Source organism: Haliotis rubra, unplaced genomic scaffold, assembly GCF_003918875.1.
Source record: "Haliotis rubra isolate DU_JTF1 unplaced genomic scaffold, ASM391887v1 Scf307, whole genome shotgun sequence".
Lineage (NCBI taxonomy): Eukaryota > Metazoa > Mollusca > Gastropoda > Lepetellida > Haliotidae > Haliotis > Haliotis rubra.
In genome coordinates this window covers 357,647-373,934 of record NW_025766977.1, presented here as the reverse complement: position 1 = coordinate 373,934, position 16,288 = coordinate 357,647, and the positions used below count along the sequence as shown (strand labels likewise).

At 41.6% G+C, this 16,288-nt stretch overlaps 1 protein-coding gene across 2 annotated transcripts in view; it reads right to left on the bottom strand.

Annotated features, from left to right (window-relative positions):
• LOC124282921 overlaps positions 1-15,876 on the bottom strand; it is a 130,637-nt gene extending 114,761 nt beyond the window's left edge. For both annotated transcript variants that reach the window (XM_046718969.1, XM_046718970.1), the window contains exon 1: positions 15,574-15,876. The gene's annotated coding sequence lies outside the window, so the exon portion shown is untranslated. The remainder of the gene's footprint in view (positions 1-15,573) is intronic.
• Positions 15,877-16,288: the final 412 nt, after the last annotated feature.

Genomic DNA, 16,288 nt, shown 5'->3' with positions numbered 1-16,288 from the left:
TTCAACCGTATACCTTTAGATAATTAACTGTGGTAAAACATGGTCAAATCCAATTTTTAATACCTTTGTTTGGCAGTATATATGTTAAATCCACGCATGCGACTGTGTGAGTCGGATCAGAATGATTAAACCAGTGTAAGGAGAGTGAGAGGTCACGATTGTAAGATGAAGGCTCAATCAAAGGATCACTGTTGACATATAGTACTGACATCGCAACTGATGAAGTCATATATATTCCTCCAATATGGTTGCAAACACCCCTGGGCAATGCCTGCTCATCACTTGTTGAGCTTCATCCTAAATAATTAGTATCACATGTCACAATCATTGTTGGACATGCAGGCTCATTATCATCCCTTTGAGCATCATCTCATATCGGGGCGGTGGGGTAGCCTAATGGTTAAAGCGTCGGCTTGTCACGCTGACGACCCGGGTTCGAATCCCCACATGGGCACAATGTGTGAAGCCCATTTCTGGTGTCCCCCGCCGTGATATTGCTGGAATATTGCTAAAAGCGGCGTAAAACCCAACTCACTCACTCACTCATTCATCTCATATAAATAATTAAATGATGGGCGTAACTTCGCTGTGAACAGTATTTCAGTTACATCACGGCGTGTCTGCTTAATTTGGGAGGAAATCCCGAAGTCATACAGGTCTTAGACGTTTATCCCTTCATCGAAACCAACACGCACGGTTATTTTGCTGTCAGACCAAGATATATTCAAGGTGAACCGAGATTAGATCATGGGTGCTTGCGAAACCAAGGGACGCAACTCTGTACAACGCATTTAGGTGCCTCCGTCAACTGAACCACTCACCCTCCCTACTATTGTGGCCTCATCACTGGTTTCAGTGTAATATTCAAGTAACTAAGAAAGTGAATTAGATGTAGAAGTTAAGTATTTTTCTGAAACCCACGAGCAGTGTGGATTCGATCTCAAATCTCACAGGCTTATTCTTCCAAGGGACGCAACTCTGAACGGAGGATTTTCGGCCAATTTAGGCGAACGACACATTTTTTACATTTCATTAAGTTACGTTATTTATAGAAAACTAATGACAAGACAGAAGGTCTATGGTAGTATTTCCTTCGAACTAATTGACGTAGTAGCAAAGCACGACGGAATTACATGGCTAGATCGTTTTCTACACGAATCGCTGCCTTTGACATGTATGGGAAAAACATTACTCTTTTTGTCAGGAAAGATCAATGCTTTTTGTATGTATATTTTGCACGTCGCTGTTTTTAATTTAGGGTAAACCGAAAGATCCATTTTTACAACATTCACACAATCGACCACTTTGTGTTTTTGAACATATCTACCAGTTTCAATTTGCAATTAATGTGAAAAATATCGACATTATGCCAAGGCCACTTTACATGTTTTGACAGACACACAATCAAGGAACAGCTGCGTTTCCAACAGAAACAATAAACATGGAATATATTGATGTTTGGGTAGCAGGCTATTCAAATCCTATTCATAGGCATACAACATATGACCAGGGGAAAAACTACAGTTCGAGATATCTGTCAGTTCGTTATAAGCGTGTTAACACAGTAACGTAGTTTATTGTACAACTGACGTGCAATAGTATTAGGATCAGTGAGTGTGTTCGAGTTTCAGCGATATCACGACGGAGGACACCAGAAATGGGTTTCATACATTGTACCCATGTGGGGCATCGAACCCAGGTCTTCGGCGTGACGAGCGAACGCTTTAACCACTGGGCCACACCACCGCCCAATTAGGACACGAGCTCAAACAGCGAATATATTGCTGTTCCCACATACATGCATATCCGAAGCCAAAGCTAAGGAAGAAAACTGTGTTGCTTTTATTACATTCCTGTAAAATCATCCTACAACATCTTTTGGGTAACTGGATTAAGACACAGAAATACATTTTAAACAGTAATGAACACGAGTTTTCTTACTTGATGGATATCGATCGATATCGATCTACAGCGTAAACAGTTTGACACCAAGAAAGCGATAATCATGATATTTCAATAGTGAGTGAGTGAGTGAGTGAATTTGGTTTTACGCCGCTTTTAGCAATATTCCAGCAATATCACGGCGGGGGACACAAGCTTCACACAATGTACCCATGTGGGGATTCGAACCCGGGCCTTCGGCGTGACGAGCGAACGCTTTAACCACTTGGCTACCCCACCGCCCCTGCTATTTCAATAACAGACTGCAATATAAATGTATATATCAACGTAAACTCTCGAATGTCTAACACGCGATTCTTCTCTGATACAAAACACATAACACCAGTATTGTAATTTTCTGTTGAGGGTTGATGTATATACAACTTGCTCATAAACTCAAATTATATCGCCATGAGTGTGTGTAATGGAACAATTATTACAAGTTTGTTTCTTTGTTCTTTTACGCCGCACTCAGCAATATTCCAGCTATATAGCGGCAGTCTGTAAATAATAGAGTCTGGACCAGACAATCCAGTGATCAACAGCATGAGCATCGATTTGCACAATTGGGATGCGATGACGTGTCAAACAAGTCAGCGAGCCTGATCACCCGATCCCGTTAGTCGCCTCTTACGACAAGCATGGGTTACTGAAGACCAATTCTAACCCGGATCCTCACGGGGATACAATTGACCAAGGCTCCGGGAAGGGGCATCAGACGATCCATTGAATATAACTGTACAGAGAGGCATATTCAATCAAATTCATCAATTACGAAACCATCGGGCGATTTCCCACATTTCGGATTATTATAGCACTGATTACTTCGTCTCGCGATATTGGAGAGTTTTGTGAAATCTTGGACAGTTTATCAAAAGTTATGAGAATATCAGTGTCAGCGGTGTCAATACCTCTTGGATCGATTCGTCAATATCATGAATATTTATGAAATGGGTCACCAGTTGACTCAATGGCGTGTTTGGTTTATGTCTGGTTTCACAATGTGAGAGCTCTCCCAGAGAAGACCGGAAGCCCTTGCTCTTTGAAAGGCATGGTGAAATCCTGACCCCAATATACTCATATGATAGTCTCTTTTTATCAGAGAGAATGTTTGTGGAAGAATTTGTTGCTTTCAGATAATGATTCAGAGTACGGTTGTGTCGAATGTAAAGGGACCTACACAAATGCTCCAAGGTTCGAGACAACCAGAAATGATGAAAGAAGAAACAAACACAAACGGACCAAGCTTAGACTTCGAGACAACTGTAAATACGACACATCAAGTCTTATGTCTTGCCTACCAAATCAGTATCCACTCTCCTTAATATCTTCATACTCTTACTACTGTGTATCAACCTTCCAGAAACCTTCGTTCAGCTTAATATAAATTCAAGCTTTCTGTGCCTCTCTACACGTTGAAGACATTTGGTGCCACTTCGAACACTCTGCTGCCGTGCTATGTAACTCTCTTCCCCATCAGGGGCGGTGGGGTAGCCCATTGGTTAAAGCGTTGGCTCGTCACGCCGAAGACCCGGGTTCGAATCCCCACATGGGTAAAATGTGTGAAGCCTATTTCTGGTGTCCCCCGCCGTGATGTTGCTGGAATATTGCTAAAAGCGGCGTAAAACCAAACTCAGTCAGTCAGTCAGTCTTCCCCATCACCCCAGATGCACTCCTTCCTTGACTACCTTTAAATCTGACCTAAAGTCCCATCTGTTTAATAATCACTTACAATTGTTCATCCATTTTTGTATGCGTTTAGAGTATGACCTGTGTGGTGTGGTGTACAGTGCCGTGTACGTTTAGAGTATGACCTGTGTGGTGTGGTGTACAGTGCCGTGTACGTTTAGAGTATGACCTGTGTGGTGTGGTGTACGGTGCCGGGTACGTTTAGAGTATGGCCTGTGTGGTGTGGTGTACAGTGCCGTGTACGTTTAGAGTATGACCTGTGTGGTGTGGTGTACAGTGCCGTGTACGTTTAGAGTATGGCCTGTGTGGTGTGGTGTACAGTGCCGTGTACGTTTAGAGTATGACCTGTGTGGTGTGGTGTACAGTGCCGTGTACGTTTAGAGTATGACCTGTGTGGTGTGGTGTACAGTGCCGGGTACGTTTAGAGTATGGCCTGTGTGGTGTGGTGTACAGTGCCGTGTACGTTTAGAGTATGACCTGTGTGGTGTGGTGTACAGTGCCGTGTACGTTTAGAGTATGACCTGTGTGGTGTGGTGTGCAGTGCCGGGTACGTTTAGAGTATGACCTGTGTGGTGTGGTGTACAGTGCCGGGTACGTTTAGAGTATGACCTGTGTGGTGTTGTGTACAGTGCCGTGTACGTTTACAGTATGACCTGTTTGCTGTGGTGTACAGTGCCGTGTACGTTTACAGTATGACCTGTGTGGTGTACAGTGCCGTGTACGTTTCCCTATCATTTGTATTATCAAAGTTCGACAAAACGGTGTTTGGCTTGTATCAACATTCATACAATGATTATGAAATCGGATTCTCCTCTATCCCCTGGACTGTACACAACAAAATACCCAACATTACCATATCGGGATACTTTACGTTGCAGTGACTGACTCGGACAGCCCGTTCAGCAAATTGCAAGGTCATTCCTGGAAGCCAATAGCAGACAATTGCGATCGGAGGAATTTCCAATGATGCTAAAGCATGACGCTACATTACCGTATCACTTCTAAATGGAGTTACCACGCCTCCCTACCCAGTGATATGCACATCTTTAATGACAAATGTATGATAAGTGAGCGCTACCGTTGACTTGCCACCACGTTTCGCGAACACCTGACCTCACCATCGATTTTCAATGACGCAAACGCACCTTTTAATCACTATTTTGCCAATGGAATTTATTTCTGCAGATATTCGAGAACGATTTTTCTCTGGTATTGACGTTTTGAAATTCGATGCCTTGGCTCCAATGTATCGGTATATCTATAGAAGAAACCAGAATGCCAGTGTGCATTAATAACATGTACCAATCGACGGTGCCAAGACTCTATCCGCATCGTAAGTAGAGTTTATAAGTACCAGCTACAAACAAACCAATCACCGCGGCAATCTGAAATACCTACTCAGGCCACATTGTTAAGGAATGTCAAGGTCAACGATACCTCCGGATACGCCAACGTTAACCATTGTAGTCCCGTAAAACGTTTACCCTAACAATAAACAGTGCCGACCGGTCACTCAACTCGCCAGTTCTGTTTACGTCAAGTGAAAAGGTACGTTCCCTGAGGGAGGGAGTGTATTGAAGGGTTAACTGACACGACGCTTATTTATCACCGACACCTCAACGTTATCGACGCCATCTGTGTCTTAACTGCTTGTATATCGCTTGTGCGAGGTTCACCTGAAGATGTTGGTTGTGATAATGTTTGTATTCATTACCATGGTCCTAAGAACCAAACTCATTCATCGTAAATGCCTTTCTTTGTAGGGTTTGGAGAAGTTGCTTGACTAGTACAGAATTACATGATCAGTCACTGACAAAAAACCTGACTGATTGAAGCTTTACCACAAACAAAGTGCGGGTCTTGTTTCTAGTTGTTTTCAGACTGTATGTACCGACCGACCAAGATTTCCAGTCACGAGGAGCTAATTTGGTGTTCAGCTGTAAGATTTATGCTGAGTTTGCAATTTCATGAACACCTGGTGTCATCACCATTTTGTTTGATTCATAAACTAGTGGTTATGATATAGTTAGAATCCTACAATGGGCTATTTCTTATGATACTGGGGAGAGCTGTGTCGCTATTATTCATATCTTGAAACCACAGGTGTCAACGACTGTTCATATGCCATGACATAATGCCATGACAATGATGATGACAGCACAGCTACTGTCACAAACAATGCCGCCATGGGTATAGTCTGTCTCACAGACCCCGAACCACATTATTTCCCTTCCGCCCACCCCACCCTGCAATGCTAAAGCCCTCAATGAAGCAAGTCTAGATTTCCCCAGGTAGAATCTCCCAACTCACTGGGGCTTCATTTCAATTTAAATGGGTTTATTTGTTACTATAAAAGTTAAATATATTTAGGGACTAAGCGTTAGTATACCACGGGTACAACTAGACGCAATACCACCACGATACCACTACCACTGCAGCTTCTCATACCACTATTGAGGCCGCGGCTGCTGCTGTTGTTGTTGCTGCTGCTACTACTGCTACTACTACTACTACTACTACTACTGCTACTGCTACTGCTACTACTACTACTACTACCACTACTGCCGCCATACCACTACACCTCCTGCAACTTACTACTACCACTACTACTACTGCGACAGCTACCACTTCTACTCGTCCTCCCCTTACTACTACTGCTACTGCTACTACTACTACTACTACTACTACTACTACTGCTACTACTACTACTACTACTACCACTACTTCGACAGCTACCACCACTACTACTACTACTCGTCCTCCCCTTACTACTACTACTACTACCACTACTACTACTACTACTACTACTGCTACTACTACTACCACTACTGCGACAGCTACCACTACTACTACTACTTCTCGTCCTCCCCTACTACTACTTCTATTACTACTACCACTACTACTACTACTGCTACTACTACTACTACTACTACTGCTACTACTACTACCACTACTGCGACAGCTACCACTACTACTACTACTTCTCGTCCTCCCCTACTACTACTTCTACTACTACTACCACCACTACTACGACAGCTACTACTACTGCTACTTCTACTACTACGACAGCTACTACTACTACCACTACTACGACAGCTACTACTACTACTACTGCTACTACTACTACTACCACTACTGCGACAGCTACAACTACTACTACTACTGCTACTACTGCTACTACTACTACCACTACTGCGACAGTTACCACTTATATTACTACTACTCGTCCTCCTCTTACTACTACTACTACTACCACCACTACCGCGACAGCTACCACGACTACTACTACTACTCGTCCTCCTCTTACTACTACTACTACTACTACTTTTACCCGTGAAAATCTACAGCAGCGGAGTCGGGACTCGCTGACTAGGTCGGTGCACGTCACTGTATACCAATTGCGTACGTTGATGCTCACGATGCCGGGATTGTCACCTGTAGACTTGATTATTTACAGACCGCCGTCACATAGCTGGAACACTGCTGTGTGAGACGTTAAACAACAAACACGCAACAAACTACAATCTCTGCCACAACTATTACCAACTATTACTCATTATACTACTCAATGCAATCAAACAGTTAATCTCAACTGGTATTTATTGAACCTCCGTAACAGTATTAGCGTTAGGGTAATCCCTTCTTCGCATGTTCGATAACATTATATACCCGAATGGCCTTGAACTAATGGACGTCACGCTGTGTACACAATATACTGGTTTCATACATATGGAGACTCGAAAGTGGTCTTCTGCGTGACGAGCGAACACTTTAACCACAAGGCTACCGTTACGCCTTGTGTAGCGCTTTGGATCTCGTGAGCATATCTTTAGCGCTGTCAGCAAGCATACCCCATAAATTTCGTCTATATATGAGAATCATAACAATTCACGAAATGATTTATACCTTTATTTTGACAAGAAAGTTATTCTTCGACTCGACGTTATGAATAGTTGTGAGAATTATTTATAGTAATGACGTAACAGCCAGCAAAACTATTCCAATAAATTACATTTACCTGTTAACATACACGGGTACACCTAACCTCGACCTTCAGCATGTCGGTATGATAACCTCTGACCTTTCACGCTTCATTTAACCCAGGGGGCGATAAATCTCGTTTGGACGAGATTTCAGCCATTACTTTGAACATTAATGGCCCCGGTGCTTCATTGGTGTTTACGTGTACCCGAACCAGATCACGACGATGGTTTTAGTATGCAATAAACACACTAACCCGCTTGCCTTGGGCAGTATTAGACTGCTCCCGAACGATGTCTACGCTATTGAGCCCCACGCGTTAACTTGATCTCGAAGGCACAGCTGTCAGTCAACCGTCGATAAGGCTCAACCCTAATGTAACTGTTACAGTATGTAAGGTAATATGCTATTAACATGCACGACTCTATAGTTACATGGTAGAACTGTTTGGAATAGCTAGGTTTCGTGACGTGATTCTATGAGGAAGAGTGAGTGAGTGTTTGAGAGTGAGTAAATGAGTGGATTTGGTGTGAGTGAGTGAGTTGAGTTTTACGCCGCTCAGCAATATTACAGCTGTATGGCGGCGGTCTTTAAATAATCGAGTCGGGATCAGACAATCCAGTGATCAACAGCATGAACATCGAGAGATAAGCGAAATAAGAGATTTGGTAGATGAGTGTGACGTGAGTGAGTGAGTGTGGTTTAACGACATCTTGAGCTGTATTTCAGTCACCGACCCTTAAATGTGTACAACTTAAATGTGTACCAACTTAAATGTGTACTATCTTAAATGTGTACAACTTAAATGTGCTCCAACTTAAATGTGTACTATCTTAAATGTGTACCATCTTAAATGTGTACCATCTTAAATGTGTACCATCTTAAATGTGTACAACTTAAATGTGTACCATCTAAAATGTGTACCAACTGAAATGTGTACCATCTTAAATGTGTACCATCTTAAATGTGTACCATCTAAAATGTGTACCAACTTAAATGTGTACAACTTAAATGTGTACCAACTTAACTCTGTACATACAAGTCATTGCAAGTTATTGGGTCCACTTCCCAATCCAGTCTGAGTTAATAACTTTTCATCGGCGATTGTAAACCAAATTAAATATTACGATATAAAGACGACCACACACAAAATGCAACTCACGTTTTCAATACCCACGTACATATTGTCACGTTATTACATGAAACCCCTGAGTTCTCCACTCCACACAAGAATGTCATCATCTGTGAAGTGTGGTTCCTCAGTTGAGATCAATTGCTGTCAATGTATGCCTGGAAAATACGACTGTCGACATGGTCTAATGGACAACGTGTCTGGCAGTGGAGGGACGGTCGGCAGTTCAAGCCGAACTTGCGTCATACCAAGAGACGTTGAAATATAGTGCTTTTAATGTTAATAAATCATTATGAGATAAAACAAAAAGTGGAGTCAGTATACTGTGTCTGAGTAGAAGGTATTTTAGCACTTATTTATCCAGCATTTGTCCAGATTAGTACACACAACTCACAAAAAAACCAAAAAAGCAAACACACAAAACGGGCGCACGCACGCACGACATACACACACAAACAGGCACACCATACATACAAACGTACACACTCACACAGCAACAAATACGCATACATTCGCTCACAAACACACGCACAAACACGCACATACATACGCACGCACACAAGCACATACTCGACACACACGCGCACACAGAACAAACACACGCACAAACATACGTATAGATACGGCTATACAATCACACTAATACTTACGAAGACGTTAAACCCACTTCACCTCAGCTCACCCCAACTTTACGTCATGATATATATGACGGCCATAAACCTGTCTGGAAGCTTTATATCAATGTATTTATGAGGTATACCACAACAACAATCCTTACATATATACACTGAACAATAGCAGTAAATCAAACTCATTCTCACATCCTTTTAAGAGCTAGATGGTCGGCGCAGTCGCATAGCACCAGAACAACCAGCGCAATTGATTGACGTAAATGGTTGATGTCGGCAATTGAAATGAACGGAGATTCGATGTGCTGATCTTTCGACTAAATGTCAGAACGTCACAGACAGTGCCGTACCATTCAGACAGTTCTTTCAACATCTGACCACGTGCACAAAGTAGTATCACGTTTCACGTCTCGGAGGCGGAGATCCAGTCATTACCGCTTATTAAAGGTAATTTGTACATTGATTACTTATCACTGGTAATTAGGAGAAAAATGAGTTAATGAGAGGAATTAATTATGATGAAACAGTCTCAGAATTGTAATAAAGCTATTGTGGATGAAAAAAAGAAAACGACCTGCATGATTATACTTCCCTTCTTAAATGTTTTTAAGTTTAGAAAGCATTTCTTCCAAGAGAAGAGACATGTCTCACAAATGTTGAAAAATATCCTAAAAAATATGCATGATCCCGAATTGTTTTGTTCAGTATATATTTGACGTTAATCTGTGTCAGTGGGTCAATAAGAACTGATCACTTATATACACTTGACCTGATTGTATTGGCAGCCAGTCATCAACATTACATCTATATCACGGCGGTCTGAACACCATGGCATCGAGGCCATGCAAAACAGGCGTTACACGAGGACATACCGATTGTCTGATTGAGTCATACTTGCTACAGCCATATTCCGGACACGTTCATGAAATAAGACATGAATATACTATTGTGTTGATAGAATTTAATCCAAGAATTGTGAGCAATCAGTCACGCGGAACAGATTAAATTGCAGTCCAACACTTACAATTGATCCGCTAGGCCTCTGTATAAGAGGGAGTAAGGTTTGACGAAGATTTATGCAATATTACAGCAATCTTTTAACAATAACACGCCAGGGAGCTTTAAGAAAAAAGGGTTCACACAGTATACCTATATGGGTAGCCTGTCTCCACCCTGAACCAGATTATTTTCCCTTCCACCCAGACCTTTCTGCAAAGCCTAAGCGTGAGTGAGTGAGTGAGTGAGTTAAAATTTATCGTCATATCTACACTGTTTCAGCAATATAGCGACGTAACCAAGTTTACACATATATACAAACGTCAGTGATCTAAAATGACCCTTTTCAGTTTAAATCGAATTACTAGTATTTGTTTCTATCAAACTCATAGATTTGCATAGACTAAACGTAAGTCTACTATATGGGGTGAGTGAGTGAGTTGGGTTTAAGCTTGTCTGAAATGTGAAATGTATTCCTGTTCGATCATAAGCCAAATGAGGGAGGGAAATGTCTAACTGGTTCAAGTCTAAGACCGTGGCTTATTTAATAGCGTAATATATTTAATATAGGGAATAGAACTCGGGTCTTCGGCATGATGAAACGACACGTATATCACTAGGCCACCCCAAGTACCAATGGGAAACAGGTGAATCACGCCTAAAGTTAAACTGATCTTTATCGAGACATATGTGTAAATATACGCAAGAAACATAAGTGGGTCAAATCTGGGATTCGAACTCAAGATCATAAGTGACTGACACACGTATTGGGACATCCTAGCCCCAGTACAAATGAAAACATCAGAAGATCGATCACACCGTCAATAACATCAGTAAATCACGGATATCATTTCAAAGGCAAACAAACCACTGTACTCAAAATACAGATATAAAATTATCATAAAAGAGTGAGTGAGTGAGTTTAGTTTTACGCCGCACTCAGCAATATTCCAGCTATATGGCGGCGGTCAGTAAATAATCGAGTCTGGACCAGACAATCCAGGGATCAACAGCATGAGCATCGATCTGCGCAATTGGGAACCGGTGACATGTGTCAACCCAGTCAGAGAGCCTGACCATCCGATACCGTTAGTCGCCTCTTACGATAAGCATGGGTTACTGAAGATCAATTCTAACCTTGACCGTCACGGGTCTATCATAAAAGAAGTATTTTAAGACATATATTAGTAAAACTGAGAAAGTTGTCATTCCAAATAAAATGTTGGCAGAAATTTAAATTTAAATACATTAAAGCAACTATCTTTAAAGTAACCGCACGCAGCATAAGCAAATGTAGAAAATATCCCATTCAACAACGTTTTCAAAAACAATTTTTCAACGCTATCCGCAAGCAGAAAAACATCTAGACAATGTCCCATTTAACGTTTTCAAAAAACAATTTGATGGCCTACATATATTTTTCAACGCCATCCACACGCAAACAAAACCCCAAATCTTGAAAATGTCCCATTTAACATCGTTTAAGAAAATTGAGAGCCTAAATATTTTTTTCAACGCCATGTAAAATCTTGTATTTAGTAGGAAGTGTGGTCAGCAGAGTAACCTGGTCTCTGAGTACGGGAAACGTGACATTTCCTGATGTCGACATAGTGTGCTAGTGACGTATATTATGACCTCTCTTGTGGTATCTTCAGCTTCATCCGTCAACACATCCTACTCCGGGGCTGTTCTAGTGAGGCCTTCATTTCACTGAGTAACTTAAGATGCCGGAATATCGTGATGACGTAATACCGTCACCGTGTTATTGAAATCTGCACGTGGTGTTTACATGTCTGTGTATACAACACTGTGTGTATTATTTAATAATCTGCGTTAAAGTTTGTATTCGAAGGTTTGTATACAATATGTGTTTTAAAATATTTTTAATTTAGTTTTATTGGGCTGTATCTTCCCTTTCAACTGATGTATATTACAATGACATTCAAAGTCATGTACATTGCAGTTTGCAAGAATATTTAACAAACATTTTTATTCACTGGAGATTGATAAAAATATTGTTAAATGAGAACACCATATTTCCTTTCAACTGATGTATATTACCATGACATTCAAAGTAATGCACATTGCAGTTTAAAATAATATTGAAAATATTTTTTCACTGCCAGTTGTAAACCTTATGTTAAATAGAACATATTAAACAACATTTCAGCACTAAGGTTGCACTGGTTTGAAAGTTCGTTTTTGTTTACTTGCTGGATAATAAAAATGTATTTATTTAGTTAGTGAGTGAGTGAGGGAGTAAGTTGTGTTTAAAGTCGTCTTAACATTCAGGAGCGGTCGGCTAGCCTAATGGTTAAAGCGTTTGCTTGTCACGCCGGAGACCCAGGTTCGATTCCCCACATGGTTACACTGTATGAAGCCCATTTCTGGTGTACCCTGTTGTGATGTTGCTGGAATATTTCTAAAGGTGGCGTAAAACAATACTCACTCACTTAACAGCATTCAAGTTTGTCAGCTGATGAGGGAGGAAGGCTGGAAGTGATGCTGGTCTTCCACTTTGGTGAAAGTCACGAACACAGTGTGGTACAGACAAACCAAGGAACATAAACGAGGCCGACTGGGATTCGAACCCATCATAACGTTTTTCTGTCGTGTCCAAGGAACGTGTGTTAATTGAAGATGGACAAACAACGAACAGTTTAGAGAATACACAACGGTATTTCCAAGTTAAAGTTTTAACGCATATCAACTACCATTCAGTAAACTACGGTTATATCGAACATGCATATAGCGAACTAACGGATTTAAAGCTTTGTCCCTGCCACTTGCTGTATATTCATGCGTATAACAAACTACGGTTATAGCGAAATAAATAGTTGTTCCTTTGAGTTCGTAATAACCGGACCCGTGAAGATCCAGGTTAGAATTGGTCTTCAGCAACCCATACTTGTCGTAAGAGGCGACTAACGGGATCGGGTGGTCAGGCTCGCTGACTTGGTTGACACATGTCATCGCATCTCAATTGCACATATCGATGCTCATGCTGTTGATCACTGGATTATCTGGTCCAGACTCGAGTATTTACAGACCGTCGCCATATAGCTGGAATATTGCTGAGTGCGGCGTAAAACCCACTCACTCACTCACTCACTCACTCACTCACTCGTAATAACCGTAGTTTGTTATTCGTAGACATGTGTGTGTGAGTTGGGTTTCACGCCGCTTTTAGCAATATTCCAGCAATATCATGGCGGGGGACACCAGAAATGGGCTTCACACATTGTACCCATGTGGGGAATCGAACCCGGGCCTTCGGCGAGACGAGCGAACGCTTTAACCACTAGGCTACCCCACCGCCCCTCGTAGACATGTAGTAAAGACACCACAACAGCAACGCCTATAACAAACGTATATACTGACTGACTGACTGAGTTTAGTTTTACGCCGCAATTAGCAATATTCCAGCAACATCACGGCGGGGGGACACCAGAAATGGGCTTCACACATTGTGCCCATGTGCGGATTTGAACCCGGGTCTTCGGCGTGACGAGCCAACGCTTTAACCATTAGGCTACCCCACCGCCCCACAAACGTATATACAGTAAATTGATATATATTGAACACGCATATACCGATCTGATGGGTACAACGAATTTCTCGCACTGCCCACTTGTGGTATATTTGGGTCGAAATGTGTACAACGTACTATGGGTATAACGAACTGAAACTTGAGTTCGTCATAACCATAGTTTACTGTATTCCATATCGTAGGTTTTGGACGATTATTGCAGTGAGAGTTTGAATGAGTGAGTGAGTTAGTGAGTATGAATCGATTTAGGCTATAAATAATGTTAAGTAATGTGATGGACAATGGGATAATTAACATACTAGATACCGTAATCCAACACTGTACAGGTGAATTATCTGTCTCCCAGAGTATGTGAGTATAGTTTTACGCCACTTTTAGCAATATTCCAGCAATATCACGGGCACACTGGAAATGGGCTACACACATTGTACCCATGTGGGAAATCGAACCCGGGCCTTCAGTGTGACGCATTAGACTATCCCACCGTACATTCAGGTGAAATTGGGTTTAACGTTGTGCTTGAGAATATTTCGCTCATAATACGACGTCCGCACATTCAGTGTACGAGGGAGCGATATTCAATTTTCAAACTAAATCACGTGTTCAGACAAGCGTGTCCGTGTCTTTGCGTGCATGACGAGTATATCCGATCGGAATACAGGTGACGAGATCCACAGACAAACATGTCATAGATCGCACTGATAACGCCAAATGACAATCGCCACAACCCAATAAGGTGTGTTATGGACTTAACAAAATATTAAGATCTGATGCATTAAAATTTTCAAGTTTGATTTGCATTAAAAGTCAGGCTCACAACATGACTCATACCGTCTTTGAGGAGATATATGCTCCTGTGTAATACAGCATTGACATCCGGGTACACCGAGGCAGGTAATATCAATGCTGTGCTTGGGGAAATTAGGAGTGCTTAGGGATGTGCTTGGGGAAATTAGGAGTGCTTAGGGATTCAGCAAAATATTAAGATCCGATGCATGTAATTTTGTTTCAAGTTTGCTTGCATTAAAATTCAAGCTCATAACATGACTCATCCCGTTTTTGAACGTAGTTATGTCCCCAGTGTCATAATATAGCGTTGACGTCAACGTACACGAGGCAGGTTAATATCAGTGCTGTGCATGAGTGTGTTTGAATAACCACAACTTTTCCTTCACTATCGAGTTTGATTGACAGCCCGGGTTTTCAAGGTCGTCACATTAAGTGCATTGTAAATAACTACAGTTATAAATAGGCTGTGATATTTGCTGTAGATTATGTCAGAGACGGAACCCAGTGACGGAAATATCTCACACCTATGTCAACAGTATCCGAACTAAATTAAGACTGACTTGATTTGGAAGTAAGTTAAATTTAATACGGCGGTCATGACCCAGGGTGAGGGGGGAGAGGAGGTATGTGAAATATGAACCCCTTCTCACACACCTCACGTGGAACGCTGTGTCTGTCCTTTTACCAGGTGTGTGTAACAGTCGTTGATTGTGTTTATACCCCCCTAAACCTCTCTGCCTCTACGCTCACCACCATTATTTAAGAACCCTTTTCAGCTCTACAATATATTTTGTAATCGTCCACCCCCCGTGCAGCATGAAAACCTATACACAACGTACAGCATAGGAAAGAAAACATCTACTCACAGAACAGTGATAAATCCTTCAGCAGAGTGCTCCAGCACTACCGCTTGTATATTTCACTCTCGTGTGAGAGAACGATGTCAATATCTACACACGTCAGTCTCGGCACTGACAGCTGTTGTTACAGCGTCCAGTAACATCCTTGTCAATGACACTTCGATAGCTATTTCCTCTCCCATGAACACCGACATTCATTGAAGAAATCAGCTGGCCTCAGTCAGCCTTTCTCGCCGACCTTCCAACTGACATGTTACAAATAGCACGCTGTAGTTATTTCAGTGACAAGCTCGGCTTGTAGTTCGGCGGTGTAAAGCGGTCGCACTTGTGTGAGGCTTAACATAGTCGGAAGTCAAGCGTACAATATCTGCCGAATGTATTATACAAGTAATCATGTTGTGTCCAAAGAAGTGAAAGCTGGTCTGTGTTGGTAGACAATATTGGTATTATTTGTTTAGAAGGATTCATGAAACGGTCGACAGTTATTGCTGGGTGGAATAGATTCGTTTTGTATAAATAGTCATAAATGTTTTCTGTATTTCAACTATTGTATACACGGTCATGTGAGGCTGTGTAGCGATGTCAAATGTCATGTCAAAGTATTAGACCAGTTTAAAAACATCTTGTTTCTTATGATCTACAAAACTGACTTGTGTGGATGATATGGAAGTGAGTGAGTGAGTTTAGTTTTACGCCGCTTTCAGCAATATTCCAGCATTAT